Source organism: Hordeum vulgare, chromosome 7H (assembly GCF_904849725.1).
Source record: "Hordeum vulgare subsp. vulgare chromosome 7H, MorexV3_pseudomolecules_assembly, whole genome shotgun sequence".
Taxonomy (NCBI): Eukaryota; Viridiplantae; Streptophyta; class Magnoliopsida; order Poales; family Poaceae; genus Hordeum; species Hordeum vulgare.
Genome location: NC_058524.1, coordinates 239,226,028 through 239,246,791, shown reverse-complemented (window position 1 = coordinate 239,246,791; position 20,764 = coordinate 239,226,028).

Here is a 20,764-nt window from a genome sequence, read left to right as displayed (position 1 = left end):
GTCCAAACAGAATAAAATCCCCGAAATGATTTTCTCCAGAACGAAAGAAGATCAGGGGGCTTGTGGGCCAAGTCAGAAGGGCTACAGGGAGCCCACAAGCCCCAGGGGCGGTGGTGGGCAGTCTTGTGGCCTTCCTGGCGCCCCCCTGACCTAGATCTTGCACCTATATATTCCCTAAAAATCAGAAAAAAATCAAGGGATCCACGAAAATAGTTTTCCGCCGCCGCAAGCTTCCGTTTCCGCGAGATCTCATCTGGAGACCCTTCCCGGTGCCCTGCCGGAGGGGACTTTGGAGTTGGAGGGCTTCTTCATCATCATCATCGCCCCTCCAATGCCTCGTGAGTAGTTCACTTCAGACCTACGGGTCCGTAGTTAGTAGCTAGATGGCTTCTTCTCTCTCTTGGATCTTAAATACAATGTTCTCCCGAACGAATGGAGATCTATCTGATGTAATCTTCTTTGGCGTTGTGTTTGTCGAGATCCGATGCATTGTGGATTTGTGATCAGATTATCTATGATATATATTTGAGTCTTTGCTGATTTGTTTTATGCATGATTTGATATCCTTGTAAGTCTCTTCGAGTCTTGGGTTTTGTTTGGCCAACTAGATCTATGATTCTTGCAATGGGAGAAGTGCTTGGTTTTGGGTTCTTACCGTGTGGTGACCTTTCCCAGTGACAGTAGGGGCAGCAAGGCACACATCATGTAGTTGCCATCAAGGGGAACAAGGTGGGCTCTGTCGTAGATATGAGATTGTCCATCTACATCATGTCATCTTGCTTAAGGCGTTACTGTGTTCTTTCGGACCTAATACACTAGATGCATGCTGGATAGCGGTTGACGTGTGGAGTAATAATAGTAGATGCAGAAAGTATCGGTCTACTTGTTTTGGACGTGATGCCTATAGATATAATCATTGCCATAGATGATGTCACAAATTTGCGTGGTTCTATCAATTGCTCGACAGTAATTTGTTCTCCCACCGTCTACTTGCTTTCATGAGAGAAGCCACTAGTAAACAGTACGGCCCCTGGGTCTATTCACACCTATCGTTTCCACTTTCACTTTTACTTTGCTTTGTTACTTTGTTGCTTTTAGTTCTCACTTGGTGAACAATCTATAAGGGATTGAAAACCCCTTCATAGCGTTGGGAGCAAGCTTTTTGTGTTTGTGCAGGCTCTTGTGATACTCCTTCATTGGATCGATACCTTGGTTCTCAAACTAAGGGAAATACTTACCACCGCTGCGCTGCATCACCCTTTCCGCTTCGAGGGAACACGAACAAAAGGCTCCAAGGCCACGGGGGAAATCCTTTTCATATTTGCTTAGGAAGTCCCTTAAGGCGTAGCCGTAGCAGAATGATTCCTGGTGCCATCGACAAACCTATTTATGGCGTCGTTGGAAGGTCTTTTGTTGCAGTAGCAGGGACCAGACCATGGCACGATTAATTGAGGAGGAGAGGGCCCGGAATGATGCGGGTCAACGGGCCCTATACGAGCTTTTTGTGGTAAGTTTTTTTTCACATTAGCCAAATCATGTGTGTAATGTATGTTTCATTACTAACTAATACGACCGACTTTCAGGGTCTGTGCGAGAATAACGGTCAAGTCCCTCCGCCTATGCCCGTCTTCTCGACGATTGGCACGGTGAGTTTCATTTCAATGGTCATTATAACCTAGTATTAACAATTGAGAGTCATCATGCTAACTGAGACATTGCAAAATATCTTTTCTGCAGAATAACTCCCGAGCGGCATTGCACGACACTTCTCTAGGGCAACCGTCTCCAAACGAAGCCGCCGCGAGCAACCCTGGTGTTTCTCCTCCTTGATGACCATGATGGTAAGTTTTCTATACTTCATTTTCATAAATAGATAATTTAGCTCCAAGAAGAGGAGAAGAGGAGAAGAAATAGGAAAAATGAAAAGAAGGAAGAAGAAGAAGAAGAGAAGAAGAAGGAGAAACAGGAGGACGAGATGAAGCAGAAGGAGGAGGAGGAGAAGGAGGAGATGGTCACCTTCTCCTCCTTCTCCTCCTTCTCCACCTTCTTCTTCTTCTTGAGTTCTTCTTCTTCTTCTCCTCCTCCTATTTCTTCTCCTCTTTCTTATTCTCCTTATCTTATTTTCCCCAACAATGAGATAATTAGCCCATTTAGCTCCAAAGTGACATAATAAGCTCAAAATGGCATAAAAACCTTGGTTAGCTCATGAATATTATGTTCTTAGCTTGTTTTCCTCTAAAATGACATAATTATCCCATATAGCTAAAAAAAGAAATAATTAGATAATTTAGTTCCAACAATAGGAGAAGAGGAGAAGAAATAGGAAAAATGAAAAGAAGGAAGAAGAAGAAGAAGATAAGAAGGAGAAGGAGGAGGAGGAGATGAAGGAGAAGGAGAAGGAGAAGAAAGAGGAGAAGGAGGAGAAGGTGACCTTCTCCTCCTGACCTTCTCCTCCTTCTCCTCCTCCTTCTTCTTCTCCTTCTTCTTGATTTCTTCTTCTCCTTCTATTCTTTCTTCTCCTCTTTCTTATTCTCCTTACCTTATTTTCCCCAACAATGACATAATTAGCCCATTTAGCTCCAAAATGACATAATAAGCCTAAAATGGCATAAAAACCTTGGTTAGCTCATGAATATTATATTCTTAGCTTGTTTTCCTCTAAAACGACATAATTAGACCATATAGCTCCAAAAAGACATAATTAGATAATTTAGCTCCAATAAGAGCAGAAGAGGAGAAGAAATAGGAAAATGAAAAGAAGGAAGAAGAAGAAGAAGTAGAGAAGAAGAAGGAGAAGGAGGAGGAGGAGGAGAAGGAGGAGAAGACCTTCTCCTCCTTCTCCTCCTTCTCCTCCTTCTCCTTCTTCTTCTCCTTCTTCTTGATTTCTTCGACTTCTTCTCCTGCTTCTCTTTCTTCTCCTCTTTGATATTCTCCTTACCTTATTTTCCCCACCAATGACATAATTAGCCCATTTAGCTCCAAAATGACATAATAAGCTCAAAATGGCATAAGAACCTTGGTTAGCTAATGAATATTATATACTTAGCTTGTTTTCCTCTAAAATGACATAATTAGCTCAAAACATCATATGTTCTTCTTCTTCTGTCTTTCTTATTCACATTTTTGTAGATTGGATGTACTACATGCATGGAAGCTGGTATTCATGGAGTTCCTTATTAGTTCTATTTTTCATTTGAGTTGATGAACAATGTTTAAATATATGTATATGTATCTATGGATGAACAGTGTAAAACTTTGTATGTTGGTTCTTTCGATATATGGGATGTACATTGATGAACTTTATATGTATATCATATATGAGTGGTGAACTATATATATGTGTTGTGAAATATATATCATATATGTGTTGTGAAATATATATATGTGTGTTGTCAAATAATAAAAACAAACAAAACAGAAGCTATATGGGCTCTTTGTTGTCTGCCAGCTGATGGCAAAGGGCTTTGCCATCAGCTGGCCGACGGCAAAGGTGCGACATGGCACCCAGCTGTGCACCCTGGGGGGCAGCAGCAGCTGGCCATAATTGCTTCTTTGTCGTCTACTGCCCGGGGAGGCTGACGGCAAAGAGAAGAAAAATCGGCTGGGCTGTTATGGGCTGGCACATACACGCAGAAGGCAAAGACCTGGGGGAAGCAGACGGCAAAGGCTACGGGGGAAGTAGACGGCAAATAGAAGGGGCAAGAAGATGGCAAAGCCTCCATTAGCCCTAACGGAGGCGTCGCGTGTCGCCTGCCGTCTCAATTCTTTACCGACTGCTCGGAGCTAGATACTGACGGCACAGAGCTTTGTTGTTCGCTTAGGGAAGGCTGACGGCAAAGAAGCTACAATGCCGTCGTAAGCTGATGCGGAATCTTTGCCGACATGAGGCAGACGGCAAAGCTCTTTGCCGTCGGTGGAGTCCTGTTTGCCGTCTGTTATGGCGGACGGCAAAGAAGTTGATTCCTGTAGTGTCCTCCTCCGGCGCGTCGGAGCACTCCGCCTCCTTCGACTCCTCCTCCAGTGCTTCGGAGCAGTCCTCCTCCTTCAGCTCCTCCTCAGGGGTGTCATAGTAGTCCTCCTCCTTCGGCTCCTCCTCAGGCGCGTCGGAGCACTAAGCCTCCTCCGCAAGGGCGGAAGACATACGTCGTCGCCGCTCCGCCGAAAATTATACAAGTAAGAAAGATGTCGCCTCCTCCTCCTTGTCTCAAGCGGAAGACAGACTTCGTCGCCGCTCTGGCGTCTAGTAGTGATGCAAGGTTAGCAAACCGAAGAAGTGGGAAAACAATTCCCCAGCTTGGCCAACAGAAGAAGCAATCATGCCCCCCGCTCAAGGTGTCTATCGATATCGTCGTCGCTAATGATCTGGGGTTCCTCCCCGGTACCAATCCTGGTGATTACATGAAGGATTCAGTAATTTTTGATATAGCCGAGGTAAAAAATAAACAAAAATATGAATACGTGAACGGGAATCCTCTCATCAAACCTGGTCATCCTCCTCTAACACCGAGGATGCACGAATTGCATGAGTGGTACATGAACATCTGCAGGGAGTCTGCGAAAGACGCTATCTATATGGCAGTGAAAAAAGATCACGGTTTCATTGGAACTTTAGTGATGCTTGTTCAATTTGAGGAGTTATTTCATTTATACAATCAACTGGCCCTCGACAAACAACTCTTGACTTCCTATTGTTTGTAAGTATTACTTCTATAGTTAAGTCTCTAGCTCAGCTCGTTCATTGCATGTATATATAATTATCCTCACTCTACATATTATGCAGATTGAAGATCGTCGAATTAAAAAAAGCTGGAACCTTCAACGTTGGATTCATTAGCCTAGAAGCCGTAAATGTATTGTCGGTACAAAATGAAACCAAAGAGACCGAGGTTAGCTTGCTAAACTTGTTGCTTGCAAATGAAAACAAAAGGGAAATACTCTTTCCTTACAACTTCAAGTGAGTGTTGATGTCTTCTCTATATACTCGGTTTCGCTTACTTGAGGTTAAGTAAATGTAATTGATGAGTTATATATGCATGCGCAGTTACCACTTTATTCTGCTATCCATTAAGCTTGACGGGGCAAAACTAACTGTCTTAGACTCGAGAAGTAAAGATCCCGAGGATTATGCAGACATGATTGCAATGCTCAAGAAGTAAGTTCAACCAATACCGGGACCATACTGGCATGCAACTTTGGTTAATTTCCTGATATCAAGTAATCATTTTCTTTGACTCGCAGGGTTTGGAAGAAGTTCACCTCAAAGTCTCCCAGTCTAAACAAAGAGTTGCAAGTTATGCACCCCTAGTAAGTAGTACTAGCTAGTTCTGCGCATCTCTAATTGATTCAAATTTTCATCAATATATCATTACCATGCTTGCTTATCAGTTTGATTGAACTCTATTCTCGTAAAGTGCTTGTACGAGGTAGCTGGGACTGAAAAATGTGCATACTACATATGCGAGTTCATTCGCCTCTCGACCTCTCGGCGGGGCATCTCTAACAAACAATTTGAAGTACGTCAATAATATTCACAATTTTATTTTACATATTACCATCAATTGTGTTGAGTTTTATTCATATATATGCATGTATTGACCCCCTTCTTTAAATTAGATCTGGAAGAAGCGGGATGAACCCCTATCAGATGATGGCATACGAGCAATTCAAGAGGAATTGGCGGGTTCTTTCTTGACCACGTCATACCTAAATACGGAGAATACTATGTGAGCTATTTGTGATTGGATCTTAGGTAGATGATGTTAGGCATTGTAAAAGATGTTATATTGTAAAAGATGTTAGGGATTGTAAATTGTTTCCTTCATTTTCGTATTAGCTAGCATCATGTTCTCTCTATATGTATAGTAGCTAGCGTCGACCAAGCACGGAGAAAGAGAGGACACTTCTCTCTATTAGCTAGCTAACACAATATGAAACCACTAAATTAACCCTTCAAAAAACCCCGAACCCCCCCACCCCCCACCTCCAGTTTAAAAGAAACAAAAACACCATCTCCGTCTAGATGCTGACGCGTGGATACCATGTTGTCCCGGTTGGTGTGACCAACCGGGACTAAAGGCCCTCCTACCCGGGCTCCCCACAGCGGTCACGTGGAGACCCTTTGGTCCCGGTTGGTAAGCGAACTGGGACTAATGGTTTTGGGCTTTAGTCCCGGTGCCGGAACCGGGGCTAATGAGCCTCTGGAACCGGGACAAATGGGCCTTTTTCTACTAATGTGAAGTGGAAGCTGATGATAGTAATCATAAAGCTTCGGATCAAGTCACTACGAAATCTCGTAGGTCGACAAGGACGCGTACTACGCCACAGTGGTACGGTAATCCTGTCTTGGAGGTGATGTTGCTAGACAACAATGAACCTACAAGCTATGAAGAAGCGATGGTGGGCCCGAATTCCGACAAATGGCTCGATGCCATGAATCCGAGTGAGGATCCATGCATGAAAACAAAGTGTGGACTTTGTAAGAACTACTTGATGGTCGTAAGGCTGTTAATTACAAATGGATATTTAAATGGAAGACAGACGATGAATGTGAAAAGTCACCATTAGGAAAGCTCGACTTGTCGCAAAGATGTTTCTGACAAGTTCAAGGAGTTGAATGTGATGAGACATTCACAATCGTAGCGATGCTGAAAAGTCTGTTGGAATTATGTTAGGAGTTACTGCATCATTTATAAAATCTTGTAGATAGGATGTGAAATATTGTTTCCTCGACGGTTTCATTAAGGAAAGGTCGTATGTGATACAACCAGAAGATTTTGTGATCCTAAAGGATGCTAACAAGTATGCAAAGCTCCAGCGATCCTTCTAAGGATTGGAGCAAGCATCTGGGAGTTGGAATATACGCTTTGATGAGATGATCAAAGTTTTTGGATTTATACAAGGTTTATGAGAAACTTGTATTTCCAACGAAGTGAGTGGGAGCACTATAGAATTTCTAATGAATATATGTGGTTGACATATTGTTGATCAGAAATAATGTAGAATTTCTGGAAAGCATAAAGGGTTGTTTGAAAGTAGTTTTTCAAAGGAAAACCTCGACTAAGCTTCTTGAATATTGGGCATCAAGATCTATGGAGATATATCAAATTTCTTAATAGAACTTTCAACGAAATGCATGCCTTGACAAGTTTTGAAGGAGTTCAGAATAGATCGTCAAAGAAGGAGTTCTTGGTTGTGTTGTAAGGTGTGAATTTTGAGTAGGACTCAAAGCTGGACCACGACAGAAGAAAGAGAAAGGACGAAGGTCGTCCCCTATGCACTAGCGCGTAGGCTCTATAGTATGCTATGTTGTGTACTGCACCTGAAGTATGCCTTGCCATGAGTCAGTCAAGGGGTACAAGAGTGATCCAGGAATGGATCACTGGACAACAGTCCAATTATCCTAAGTAAACGAGTGGACTAGGGAATTTTTCTCGATTATGGAGGTGATTAGAGAGTTCATTGTAAAGGGTTACGTCGATGCAAGCTTTGACACTAATCCGGATAACTCTGGGTAGTAAACCAGATTCGTATAGTGGATCAGTTATTTGGAATAGTTCCAAATGGTGCATGGTAGCAGTATCTATAGGAAGACATAGAGATTTGTAAAGCACACATGGATGTGAAAGGATTCAGACCCATTGACTAATAAACCTCTCTCACAAGCAAGACGTGATCAAACCCCATAATTGTATGGGTGTTAGATTCATTGCAATCACATAGTGATGTGAACTAGATTATTGACTCTAGTGCAAGTGGGAGACTGTTCGAAATATGCCCTAGAGGCAATAATAAATTGTTTATTATTATATTTCCATGTTCATGATGATTGTCTATTATTCATGCTATAATTGTATTGACCGGAAACCGTAATACATGTGTGAATATATAGATCACAATGTGTCCCTAGTGAGCCTCTAGTTGGCTAGATCGTTGATTAATAGATGATCATGGTCTCCTGATCATGGACATTGGATGTCATTGATAACGGGATCACTTCATTGGGGAATGATGTGATGGACAAGACCCAATCCTAAGTATATCAATAGATCGTGTTGTTGGTCTGATAAAGCTTTTCTAATGTAAAGTATCATTTCCTTAGACCATGAGATTGTGCAACTCTCGGGTAGCATAGGAGTGCTTTGGGTGTATCAAACATCACAACCTAACTGGGTGATTATAAAGGTACACTATAGGTATCTCCGAAAGTGTTTGTTGGGTTGTACGAATCGAGATTGGGATTTGTCACTCCGTGTGATGGAGAGGTATCTCTGGGCCCACTCGGTAAAGCATCATCATACTGAGCTCAATGTGACTAAGGAGTTACGGAACGAGTAAGGAGACTTGCCGGTAACGATATTGAACAAGGTATAGGGATACCGACGATTGAATATCGGGCAAGTATCATACCGGTAGACAAAGGGAATTGAATATGGGATTGAACGAATCCCCGACATCGTGGTTCATCCGATCAGATCATCGTGGAACATGTGGAAACCAACTTAGATATCCAGACCCCGATGTTGGTTACTAACCGGAGAGGTGTCTCGGTCATGTCTGCATGCTTCCCAAACCCGTAGGGTCTACACACTTAAGGTTCCATGACGCTAGGGTTATATGGGAAAAGTGTATACGGTTACCAAAGGTTGTTCGGAGTTCCGGATGAGATCCTGGACGTCACGAGGAGGTCCGGAATGGTCCACAGGTAAAGATTCATATATATCATATATAGGAAGTGAGGATTTGATCGCTGGAAGTGTTTTGAGCGTCACGTGTAATGTACTGGGACCACCCGAAGGGATCCGGGGGTCCACAGGGAAGGGCCACCAGCTCCGAAGGGGTGCATGGGCCAAAAGTGGATGGGAACCAACCGATAAGCGGGCTGGTGCACCACCACCATCAGCTCAAGGCGCAAGAGAGAGGGTGGTGGGTTAACCCTAGTCGTGGTAGGCTTGCCCACCATAGGGCGCCACTTCCTCCACCCCTTGGCCGCTGCCCCTTGCCCAATCTAGGGCTGCCGCACCCCTTAGGGTGGTAACCCTAAGGCTGGGAACCCTCCTCCCTCTTCTCCTATATATAGTTGAGGGTTTGGGGCTGTTTTAGACAACAATCTCTCTCTCTCTCGGTGCAGCCCTACTCGTCCTCTTTCTTGTACTCCGTAGTGCTTGGCGAAGCCCTGACGGAATACCACGCAGCTGCACCGTCACCACGTCGTTGTGCTCCGGAGCTCTCCCTCAACCTCTCCTCCCTCCTTGCTGGATCAAGGTGTTGGAGACGTCACCGGGCTGCACGTGTGTTGAACGCGGAGGCACCATTGTTCGGTCCATAGATTGGAATCCACCGTGATCTGAATCGATGCGGGTACGACTCCATTAACCACGTTCTAGCAACGCTTTCGCTTAGCGATCTTCAAAGGTATGAAGATACTCTACTCCTTTGCTCATTGCTGGTTTCTCCATAGATAGATCCTTGTGTGACATAGGAAAATTTTGAAATTACTATGTTCCCCAACACCACTATTGTCCTTCCATACTACGGGACTATCTTTACCCCGCCTCCCATTGTTGTATGTTGCATAAAAGCGGACACCACTGTTTTGGTTGGTGCTCTTTTTGCCTTGGGCGATTATGTAAAATGTATTCCCATTTATCTCATACCCTTGAAAAGTCAATATAGTCGAAGATGGTGACCTAGAAAACACGTACAACTCATATTCAACAATGTTGTTATTCATTAGATGTGTTTGCAACCAACCACTGAAAGTCTCCATGTGTGTACGTTGAATCTAGGGGTCAAACTGCTCCGGGATCTTGGAGTGTACAATATCTATGTGTTCCTCGATATACGGAGCCACCAATGTGGAATTTTGTAGAACTGTGTAGTGTGTTTGAGTGAAAGAATGCCCATCCATACATATTACTTCTTCCTATGCTAGCGTGCCTTTCCATTCAGTCTCCCCTCATGTCATGATTTAGGAACACCAATCGGCTTAAAGTCGGCAATAAAGAAAATACAAAACTCAATAACCTCCTCTATTCCATAGACCTTGGAGATGCTTCCTTCTGGCCTAGCACGGTTATGAACATATTTCTTTAAGACTCCCACGAACCTCTCAACGGGGAACATATTGTGTAGAAACACACGACCCACAATGGTAATTTCTTCGACTAGGTGAACTAGGACATGCGTCATAATATTGAAGAAGGATGGTGGGAACACCAACTTAAAACTGACAAGACATTGGACCAAATCATTATGTCACTCTGGTAGGATTTCTGGATCGATTACCTTGTGAGAAATTGCATTGAGGCATGCACATAGCTCCACAATGGGTAGTCGACATTTTCTGGTAGAAGCCCCCTCAATGCAAGCGGAAGTAATTGCGTCATAATCACGTGGCAGTCATGAGACTTTAGGGTTTGGAATTTTTCTCTGCCATATTTATTATTCCCTTTATATTTAGCGAGAAGCCAGATGGGACCTTCATACTACTCAGGCATTCAAAAAAGATTTCCTTCTCTTCTTCGGTAAGAGCGTAGCTGGGAGGACCTTGATACTGCTTTGGATGCATTCTATGTTTTTCATTTATACGTTGCTACTCCTCCCATGCCTGCGATGTATCTTTTGTCTTCCCATACACGCCCAAGAAGCCTAGCAGGTTCATGCAAATATTCTTCATGACGTGCATCATGTTGATTGCATTGCGGACCTCTAGGACTTTCCAATAGGGTAGCTCTCATAATATAGATTTCTTCTTCCACATGAGTGTGTGTCCGTTAGCTTCATTCAGAAAAGATTGTCTGCTAGGACCCTTTCCAAAGATTACTTTTAAATGCTTGATCATATCAAATATATGATCACCAGCACGATGGTGAGGCTTCTTCCGGTGATCTGCCTGGCCTTTTAAATGCTTGCCTTTCTTTCTTAAGAGATGCTTGATCATAAGAAATTGATGATGTCCCGGGTACACATTCTTCTTAGATTTATCCAAATATATACTATCAATATCATCTAAACAGTGTGTGCATGCATTGTATCCCTTGTGAGTTTGTCCTGAAAGGTTACTAAGAGCAGGCCAATCATTGATGGTTACAAACAACAACGATCGTAGGTCAAATTCCTCCTGTTTGTCCTCATCCCACACGCGTACACCTTTTGTATCCCGCAAATGTAAAATGTCTACAACTAATGGCGTTAGGTACATTATACGTCTCCAACGTATCTATAATTTTTGATGGTTCCATGCTATTATCTTGTCAACTTTGGATGTTTTATATGCATGAATATGCTATTTTATATATTTTTTGGGACTAACCTATTAACTCAGTGCCAAGTGCCAGTTTCTGTTGTTTCCGTGTCTTTGGCCCATTTTCAGACGGAGTCCAAATGGAATGAAACTTTACGATGATTTTTTTTGGACCAAAAGAGGCCCCCGAAGCTTTGGAAGAAGGCCAGAAGAGCCACGAGGGAGTCACAAGACCTGACGCCGCCACCACCCCCCTAGGTGGTGGCGACCAGGCTTGTGACCTCCTCCTGGGCCCAACCGACGTAATTCCAGCACCATAAATTCCTATAAATTGAGAAACCTCCAGACAGAAACCTAGATCGGGAGTTCCGCCGCCGCAAGCCTCTGTGGCCACCAAAAACCAATCTGGAGCCCGTTCCAGCACCCTGCCGGAGGGGGAATCCATCTCCGGTGGCCATCTTCATCATCCCGGCGATCTCCATGACGAGGAGGGAGTAGTTCTCCCTCGGGGCTGAGGGTATGTACCAGTAGCTATGTGTTTGATCTCTCTCTCTCGTGTTCTTGAGATGTCTTGATCTTGATGTACCATGGGCTTTGCTACTATACTTGGATCTTATGATGTTCTTCCCCCTGTCCTTCTTGTAATGAATTGAGTTTCCCCTTTGGAGTTATCTTATCGGATTGAGTCTTTGAGAACACTTGATGTATGTCTTGCACATGTCTATCTGCTGTGATCAACTTGCCGGTTTGTGACAATTGGGAACCTATGCATATGGGTTGGCACACGTGGATTCATGTGAGTACTTGATGTATGTTTTGGTGATCAACTTGCGGGTTTGTGACATTTGGAACCTATGCACAGGGGTTGGCACACATTTTGACTCTCTGGTAGAAACTTTGGGGCACTCTTTGAAGTTCTATGTGTTGGTTGAATAGATGATTCTGAGATTGTGTGATGCATATCGTATAATCATACCCACGGATACTTGAGGTAACAATGGAGTATCTATGTGACATTAGGGTCTTGGTTGATATGTATCTTAAGGTGTTATTCTAGTATGAACTCTATGATAGGTCAATCAGAAAGAATAACTTTGTGGTGGTTTCGTACCCGACAATAATCTCTTCGTTTTTCCCCGCTATTAGTGACTTTGGAGTGACTCTTTGTTACATGTTGAGGGCTAGTTATATGATCCAATTATGTTACCATTGTTGAGAGAACTTCACTAGTGAAAGTATGAACCCTAGGCCTTGTTTCCACGCATTGCAATACCGTTCGCTCTCACTTTTGTTACTAGTTACCTTGCTGTTTTTGTAATTTCAGATTACAAAAACCTATATCTACCATCTATATTGCACTTGTATCACCATCTCTTCGCCGAACTAGTGCACCTATACAATTTACGATTGTATTGGGTGTGTTGGGGACACAAGAGACTCTTTTGTTATTTGGTTGCAGGGTTGCTTGAGAGAGACCATCTTCCTCCTACGCCTCCCACGGATTGATAAACCTTAGGTCACCCACTTGAGGGACAATTTCTACTGTCCTACAAACCTCTGCACTTGGAGGCCCAACAACGTCTACAAGGAGAATGTTGCGTAGTAGACATCAGTACACATGAATGTTGTTGTTGGGTTGCTTAGGGCCTTGGATGAGCACTGGCATCATAATGAACTTTCGCTTCATGCACAACCAAGGAGGAAGGTTATAGATACATAGAGTCACATGGTAGGTGCTATGATTGCAGCTCTGCTCCCCAAAAGGATTCATGCCATATGTACTTAGCGCAAACCATAAGTTCCTTGCGTCAATTGCAAAGTATGGGAACTCTCCCTCATTTTTTCTCCATTGCAATCCATCAGCGGGTCGTCCCAATATCGCGTCTTTCTTACGATATTCTTCATGCCATCGCAACAACTTGGCATGCTCTTTGTTTTGTAACAAACATTTCAACCGTTGTATTATAGGAGCATACCACATCACCTTGGCAAGAACCCTCTTCGTGGGGCATTCACCCTCAACATCACCAGGGTGATCTTATAGTGCAATGCCCCGCATACCGGGCATGCATTCAAATTCTCGTACTCCTCACCGCAATATACAAGTCATTAGGACATGCATCTATCTTCTTCACCTCTAATATTAGAGGGAAGACAACCTTCTGTGCCTCGTACGTACCATTCTCTCCTTTGGAAGCATCTTTTTTTATCATTTTCAACAACTTTTCAAATCCCTTGTGAGATATACCATTCTCTCCCTTCCATTGCAGTAATTCCAGTGTGATACCAGCTTTTTCTTGCCATCTTCGCAATTTGGGTACAACAATTTTTTGTGATCCTCTAACATGTGCTCCAATTTGAACCTCTAATTTTCACTTTCGCAACAGTTTCTTTGTGCCTCAACAATGGCCCGACCAAGATCATCGGCGGGATTATCTCGTACCTCTTGATCTTCAGCTTCCCCCGTTGTAGTATCACCATATTTAGGAAACATAGGATAGTTGTCATCTTCATCTTCTTCTATATTGTCTTCCATCATAACCCCTCTTTCTCCGTGCTTAGTCCAACAAGTATAGCCGGATATGAAACCGGACTGGAGCAAGTGGATGTGATGGATTTTTGAGTTAGAATAATCCCTATCATTCTTACAAACACCACATGGACAACACATAAAACCATTCGCCCCTGTTTTCCTCACCCACACGTATAAAATTGTGTCGACCATTAATGAACTTGGGACAGTGTCGGTTATTGTACATCCATTGCCGGATCATCTTCATTACACAACATCGAAGTGACCAAATAAATACAAGTTAGTCACATCAAAACCAAAGTAGAGTAGTGACAAAATGTTATTACTGCAAAAATATATACATAATGTTCATACATATATACTTCTCATAAAACAACATACAACTATCTAAAGCATTTAAATGCAACAACAAATGCGATCAAAATTGCAACTAAGGTAATAATTGATCCGACAATATAATGATAACAAGCCTCTTTATTAACGGCATATGTTCTAATCTTTCTAATCTTCAAGCGCATCGCATCCATCTTGATCTGGGGATCATCACCGACATCGGCAACATACAACTCCAATTTCATCTTCTCTTCTTCAATTCTTTGCAAATTTTCTTTCAAATAATCATTTCTTTTTCAACTTAATTTAATATATCGACAAGAGGGTCGATTACAATTTATGGTTCATGTACCTCCAAGATAAAAATATCTACATCAACTGGATTGTCATAATTGCCATAAACACGAAATGAAACAAATAGTTATAGAAGATATTATACCAAATCCGAATCATAAACCGGACAAGGGCCAGTGGGGATGGATATCAAAACTATGGCACTATATATATTACAAAAATCATACAAGTAACTATCTAAATCATAGAAACTATAATTTCTTTTACAAAAATGATAAGAACAAGAGGCTCACCAAGGCGGTGTCGGCGACGGGACGGCGCGGGCGATGCATAGCGGTGAGGACGGGGATGGGAAGGCACTAAGTAAACCACACCTACACATATGCAAAATAAGAAGTTAATTTGAGCTCATATTGCATATAAATCAACTAAAACTCTCACATAATTACTCCCAAACTAAAATCCACAAATCACTATTCTTATAGTGCATGAAACGAGCTAAACTAGCAATGAGAGATGAAAGGATGAAGTTGCTAACCTTTTAGAACACTTGTATAGATGGTGTGCCTTCAATCTTGACAAATCTTGGCAAAAAAGAAGGACAAACTCGAGCTTGGGGAAGGAAACACAAAGGAGAGAAATCTTGGACTCAGGCAGGAAGAAGCAGAGCTTTATATAGGCAAGACTTTAGTCCTGGTTTGTACCACCAACCGGGACTAAAGGTCTATATTTAGTCCTTGTTAATGATACCGCCCGGTACTGAAGAGGCTCGTAGGGCCCCCAGCCTGCTGCAATCCCTTTAGTCCTAGTTGGTATAACCAATCGAGACTAAAGTTTCCATTTCAACCAGGACTAAAGCCGGTCGTGCCCCCGTCCGCTTCTAGCCGTTGGAACCGGGACTAATGCTCACAATAGTCCGAGGTGCAAACCCAATCTGGACTAAAGGTCTGGACGAAAGGTTTGTTTTCCACTAGTGATATCCAATAACCGATTGTGCTTCCCAAAGTGTTGGTATGGTCTTTGGCGAGGTAGAGTAGGACATGAGATAAGAGCCTACTCATGGAACTCGAGGCACCGTCGTCTCCCATGCCCTAGTCTTCGTCGTCAGAGCTCGGATCCCTAACAATGCCGGTAGATGTGAGATCAATGATGGATCCATCCTGGGAGGAGCTGGTGACATCCACCATGGTGTGGTTGCAGGACCCGCACTCGTGCATCATACAGGGTGCCATAGAATGGCACTCCGCCTCACCAATGTCCACCGTCATGAGGGCTGCCTCACGCGGCAGCTTCCTCGCATGGTATGCCATGTTTCCGACGGATGACGCTAATGAGGCATCCTCTGACTCAACCGCACCGCTTCTAGTGAGGCGGTGGTGGATCCATGCGCCAACTGCACAGACACAATGGATTCCCGGCGGAAGGAGTACAAGTGTTTCTATCGAACGTCCTCCTCTCGGGAGCATTAGTGCGCAAGCTGGGTGGTCATCTCCTCCTAGGGGACCGTGTGATGAGATATTGGTCGACGGATCTGGAGGTGTAGGACTTGGATCCGCTACCCTTCATGGCGGAGAAGGGCAGACATCGCCAGACAGGAGCTTGGGATGGAGTGGAGTGAAGGGGACAGGGTAGTGAGGTATCGATATAAGATGTGTCTAGAGGGGGGTGAATAAACTACTTGTCAAGATAAAACTTCTAGCCTAACCCAAATACTAGGAGGGTATAAATTCAGCAGTTCTAACAAGTCTAGTGCACACTACACATGCTAGTCAACATATATGGCAGCGTAAAAGTAAAGAATTTGCACATGTAAAGGAGTAGAGGTTAGGAAGATCAAATGCACGAGGTGGACACGGTTATTTTTGGCATGGTTCCGATAGGTGGCGCTATCGTATGTCCATGTTAGTGGAGACTTAAACCCACAGAGGTTTACGGCTGCGAGAGTCCACGGAGGGCTCCACCGACGGAGGGTCCAGAAAGAAGTGGCCTTGTCATTCCACCACGGCTTCCATCCATGGAGGACTAGCCTTATTCACGGTAGATCTTCATGAAGTAGGCGATCTCCTTGCCCTTACAAACATCTTGGTTCAACTCCACAAGACGAAGTAGGAGGCTCCCAAGTGACACCTAACCAATATAAGAGGCACCAGCCTCCAAAAGGTAATATATGTGGTATATCAATGAACTCCTTGCTCTTGTGCTTCTAAAGATAGTCTCCTCAACACAAATCACTCTCTCACAGAATATGCATGGGTAGGAGAGGTTGATTTGGTGGAAAGCAGTTTGGGGAGGCTAGAGATGAAGTTTCAAATGATAAGATTGGAATATATTGATCTCAACACATGAGTAGGTTGTTCTCTCTCAAAAAATGGATCTGTCAATGAAATGTGTGATTTGGGTGCTTCGCCCACAAATGAGAGGTCGGAGAAAGGGTACATATAGGCAACAACCAAAGTCCAACTGTTACACGCAAAAGGGCAAACTCGGTGACACCGATTAGCACAAAGGTAGCACCGACTTGGTTTCGGTTGCACCGTTATGGTGGGAATGGCTAGGGTTTCTGTGTGAGGTCAAAATCGGTGGGTCCGATATGTAAATGTTGGTTTCACCGAATTTGTGAATGTGGATCTTGACAGAGTGGAAATCTGGGAAAAATGACTGAGTATTTTCGTGGCTAACTTTGAGCATTTGAGCAATCAGTTTATTTTACTACCTCACCCCATTTTAATAGTATTGGCTTTCCTATGTTTTCAAAAGTGATTTCTCACGAATATAAAATGAAGAGTCTTCTAGCTTGAAGCTTGAGCCAACACTGTTCCTTTCTTGCATCCAAGGGCCTCTCCACATAAACCTTAAGCCATAGCTCTCCATGGACTTTTCTTGGAATATCTAGGTAAAAGTGTTAGTCCAAAAGACAATGTATGTTGTCATGAATTATCGAAATCACCAAAGGAGCATATGTGCCTTCAATCTCCTCCTTTTTGGTAACTGATCACAACATACAATCAAACCTTCAAATAAAGATAACCGTAAGGATATGACAGCTTTGAAAGACATATGACTAGTACAAGCTCCCCCTAAATGTGTGCAATTCCTTTTAAAGGATAGTTGCTTTGGAATACATGGGCATACACAAGGTAGAAGGACAAGACAAGTCATATACATCCTGGGTATATGCATCAAACATATGTAATGAAGAAGTTCCATGTTCAAGACTCCCTCTTGCAAATAATATGTGCAAGAAACAAGAGGTCATCATGAACAAGGATATGATGCATATACTTACCTTGAGGTTCTTGAGTGTCTTGATATAGGAGTACATTTGGGGAAACAAATGTTAGATAACACAAGAGTACCCTGTTGTAAAGATGCAAAGAGCCTAAGAAATACCAAGAAATTGAAGACATGTTGAAGATAGGTTTTGATAAAAGGACATGTCTCCAAAGAACAAAACTTTTCTCCCCTAAAGATGAATATGTAAGGTTTCCTCTCCCCCTGAATCATAGCATGTAGATATTGGGAGTAGGCAGGGAAAATAAGTACAAATCAATAAAGCCATATTTATCTCTCTTCCGCTTAATGTGTAAGGTTTGATACATCTTCCTTTAGTAACATATATCTCCCCTTAGTGTTGTTAATTACCAAAAAGAAGGTCAGAGGGTAAGGGATCATTGAGAGAAAGGGATCTTGGATTCTTCTCACTTTTACAAGGGCTCCTTGAATTTGTCTTTTCTCCCCCATTGGTCTGAATAAGAGTTCCTTGAATTATCTCCCACTATGTTAGGGTTCCTAGATGATTCTCCCTTTTATATTGCAAGGGGTCACTGAGATATTTCTCACCCTAGAGAAGTTTTCTCCCCCTAAAACATATGTTTAGAAGAAATTTTCATAGAAATAAAGTTTGCTAGAAAAATCAGAGTAATCGAGGCTAAATCGTTCGGTAGAACCGAGAATGATATTCTGGTCTCTCGGGTGAAATCGGTTTAGACCGAGTTTCCCAATTCAGTGAAACCGAGTTGCAATGATGATCAACTCTTTAACAGAACAATAGGCTGGTCGAAAGATTTGTTTCAATATTCCAATTGTAAAAGAAGGTATTAATTGAGAAATGGAAACACAAGTAGAAGAAAAACAAAGGTAGCAAAAAAATTATGTGTTTTTAGAGATATAAGATCTATACATACATGTAGATGATAGTTGAATGGTTCTAAGAGTGTGAGAGGTCAAATACGAACCATACAATGATCTCCATCTAGATGTGGGGCGGTGACAAGGTCACCTATATTAGAGTATTTGACTTGAGGAGTCTAGCAAGGATGCTTGATCATAGGTCATACTCATCGTTAAGCACGAAATGGGGTTACCATTTTTCGATTAAGCTTTTCAATGTCTTCATATCACTTGAGTTGTTTTACTCCATGAATCGATGTAGAGCTTTATCATTAATATGAGTACATACCTTCGAATGATGTTGATGACATGGCATGTAGGTGAAGTTGTTGTGGATGCTCAAAGTTGATGAAGATCATCTTGAGTTGGGAGCAATCCATGTCGTTTTGGTTCACTTTTCACCTACAATGGTTAGTCATGCAAGGAAAACCATAATATATCCAAATTACAAGAGTGAATAACTTTATCAAATGATAGTCAAGGATATGATTTTGTTGTCTTCTTCCTTCATCCTCGAAGAGGGGTTGTTGATACATGGCCATGTAAAGATTGCTTTTGATTGGAGTTGATGGCAATCTTGTGGTGTGTATTTCTTACAAGTACCTACAAAAGGTTAGGTGCAATACAAGGGAGCGTAGTTTCCAAGATATAAGATAATCAAATGAATGGCATCAAGGAATAGTCAATCGAGCTCATGCCCTTGCATCCATCCGAGTGAGTCTAGCTCAAGTTTGAAGCATCAATGATGTTCAACTCACTCCTCAAATGACATAAGACTTTCTCATCAAGTGGTTTGGTAAAGATATCAACTAGTTGTTTGTTAGTACGGACATGCTTGAGATCGGTATCTCATTTAGCAACATGATCACGAATGAAATGATGTCGCACTTGGATGTGTTCTAGAATGTTGCACAGGATTAGAGGTAATCTTAATAGAACTTTCATTGTCACAGAGCAATGGAACTTTTCTAACATGAATGCCATAATACTTCAGTGTTTGAGTCATCCATAGTAATTGGGCACAACATGATCCAACGACAATGTATTCGACTTCGGCAGTGGTTAAGGGTACCGAGTTTTATTTCTTCGATGCCCAAGAGACAAGAGATCTCACAAGAAATTGACATGTACCCGAGGTCGATTTTCTATCAAGCTTGTCTCCAACATAGTCCGAGTTAGAATAGCCAAAAAATATTATAAGAAGATCCCTTGGGATACCATATGCCAAAGTTTGGTGTATGTATAAGGTATCTCACTATCCTTTTCACACCCAATAGATGACACTCTTTAGCTGCTGCTTGATAGCGGGAACACATGCAAACACTCACCATGATGTCAGGACAGGAGTCACATAGACATAACAATGATCCAATCATTGATCGATTAACCTTTTGATCAACGGGTTTGTCCTCCTTAGTGAGGTCAAGATTTCCACTAGTAGGCATGGGGGTTCTCATACCTTTGCATTCTTGCATGTTGAACTTTCTCATTAAGTCCTTGGGGTACTTGGTTTGAGAGATATATGTACCTTCTCTCGATTGTTTGATTTTGAATCCAAGGAAGAACTTCAGTTCGCTCATCGTAGACATCTCATACTTCTCAGACATCAGCTTTCCAAACTTTTCACTAAGATGTGGGTTAGTGGAACCAAAGATAATATCATCCACATATATTTGAGAAACAAATAGTTCACCGTTAACTCTTTCAGTGAATAAGGTTGCATCAATTTTACCAATCTCAAAACCCTTTTTAATGAGAAACTTCGTTAGGCATTTGTACCAAGCTCTAGGTCCCTTTTTTAAGACCATATAAAGCTTTACGAAGTTTGTAATCATGATCAGGGTTCTTAAGGTTCACAAAACTAGGAGGTTGTTTAGCATAAACTTCCTCTTCAATTTCTTCATTGAGAAAGGCACTATTGATATCCATTTGGTAAAGAGTTATATCATGGTTATTGGCATAAGCTTGAAAAATATTGTGATAGCTTGGCTTATTAGGGATGATAGACTACTCATATCAATAAGTAATTCCTTCTTTTCCGGGAGCCCATTCAAACATAACTCTCAGGTTAACCGTGCTCGGCTTGGAGTAGTTCTAGGATGGGTGATCAATCGGTAAGTTGATCCCAGGTGCACATGAGTGAGGACAAAGTGCACAGAAAAGACTAGTATTGATATGAATAAAGACTAGTA